General features: G+C 36.9%; 1 pseudogene; it reads left to right on the forward strand.

Moving 5' to 3' along the window:
• Positions 1-1,327: 1,327 nt before the first annotated feature.
• LOC102826549 lies at positions 1,328-1,666 on the forward strand (annotated as a pseudogene).
• Positions 1,667-2,175: the final 509 nt, after the last annotated feature.

Genomic DNA, 2,175 nt, shown 5'->3' on the forward strand with positions numbered 1-2,175 from the left:
CATGCTACAGGGTGACTTTTTCCTCTTCTTTGTCATTATTAAAAAAAAAAAAAAAAGTATTCTCTGCTTTCTGCCAAGCTCTATCTGAATCAGCAGTGATATCCTTCATTTCTACATCTTTTGAAATTCCACATCTTGAATTTCAGGCAGTTACCTATATAGATACATTACCACAACCATTTTTGAATTACTTTAAGCATAATTTTGTTTGCATGTGATATTAATGATGTTGTTCAATAATTTCTGCATTCTGTTGAATCACCTTTGTTTTCAATGAACACAAATATGGATCTCTTCCAGCCAGTTGGCCAGGTACCTGTCTTCTAAAATTTTTGGCATAGATGAGTAAGCACTTGCAGCATTGTGTTTGTTTTTTGAAACATTTTGATTGGTATTTGATTGTTGATTCCTGGAGTCTTGTTTTTTGATCATTGTGTGCTATCTCCTAAAATAGTTGAACACTAATCAATTTTTTTTGGCACAGTAACTCTACTTATTTTTTCTATCTTCTTTTGTGGCTTCCTGCATCATTCAATATTTTGAATCCTTCAATATTGCAAGTCGAGGTTTGATTTTTTTTTTTTTTTTCTTCAGTTCTTTCAGCTTGAGAAATGCTGAGTGTGTTCTTCCCTTTGGGTTTTCTAACTCCAGGTTTGCACATTTTATTAATGTCACTTTGTGTTCTCAAACCACTCTTTGAAATCTTCTGTTCACCTCTTTTCCTTCAACATTTCTCCCATTTATCCCATATTAAACCAAAAACAAATTTCAGTCTCTTCTGATATCCATTTTGATCATTTTTTCCTTCCCTGTCTTTTCAGTGACCTTTTGCTTTCTTCATTTATGATGTCTTGGTGTTATTCCACAACTTGTTTGGTCTTCAATTATTATTTAAAGAATCTAATCTATTCTTGAGGTGGTCTCTAAATTCAGATGGGATGTACTCAAGTTCATACTTTGTCTCTGTTTTGTCTTAATTGTCTTCAGGTTCAACTTGAACTTGTATATAAACAATTGATGGTCTGTTCCACATTCCTCTATTTTAGTGACAGATACTGTTTAAACAGTCCATGGGAGGAGGAGGGGCTTTCCTTTCACTTACATTATATTTTCTGTGGTGACTTGCATGTTGCTATGATGCTGAAAGCTATGCCATTGATATTTCAAATGTCATCAGGGTCACTCACCCACAGTGGACAAGTTTCAGCAGAACTTCTAGACTAAGAAGGACTAAGAAGAAAGGTCTGCTGAACTACTTTTGAAAACTGGACAATTAAAACCCTATAGGTCCTAATTATAGATGGGCTGGGCTTGAGAGAGAATCAACATGCCGTTGACTAGAAGTTTACTATATCCATCCTTGGAAGAGGAAAAGTAAAAGCCTATAAAGAAATAACTAGTTCAAAGAATCTTATTTTATGGAAGTAAAATGTCCAGGTTGCCACAAGACTACCACAGTTTTTAGGCAAGCTCAGGCCGGGGTTTTTGTGTAGCTTGTTCAGTAGTGTTGTGCCAGCCTACAGGAGGAAAAGCCAGACTTACAGAAGGTTGTTCATTTAGAAGAAAGCAATGCAAATGCTCCATACAACCTCCTGAATTTCTGAATGTCACAGAAAGCCTTATCAATTCAGTAATTCCAGTTAATCTACCAAGAAAATATAGTTAACATTTGATAATTTTGTAAGGTATAGAGGGCAGTGATCTCATTTTGGTGTCAGTTTTTTTCAATAAAGTTTTGATTATGGGCACTATGGAACATAACAGAATTAGCTACAAAAAGTAACGTTAGCCTTTTGGCTCTATCATATTGTCCAACATAGTGCTGGATGATGAGTCTCCTAGGTTGAAAGGTCCTAAGAATACACAGTGACTGCACCCATGAACTTGGGCATAGCAAAGATGGTGAAGATGCCATAGGACCAGGCAATGTTTTAGCCTCTTGTACATGGAGTTACCATGAGTTGGAGTTGACTTACTGACAACTTACAACAATGTACCTACCAAGGTCCCTTCACTCTGATCCCTTCACTCATTGGAGTGTATTTGCCCAACGACACAAAGAGAGTTGACTTGTCCATCTGGACGCCATGCTGCACAACTTCAGGGGAGTCACTCTCATTGTCTATGTTGTGTTGGACAGTGCCATTTGTGTCCGTGACCAGGAACCAACCTGCT

Source organism: Chrysochloris asiatica, unplaced genomic scaffold (assembly GCF_000296735.1).
Source record: "Chrysochloris asiatica unplaced genomic scaffold, ChrAsi1.0 scaffold00141, whole genome shotgun sequence".
In the NCBI taxonomy this organism is placed as follows: domain Eukaryota; kingdom Metazoa; phylum Chordata; class Mammalia; order Afrosoricida; family Chrysochloridae; genus Chrysochloris; species Chrysochloris asiatica.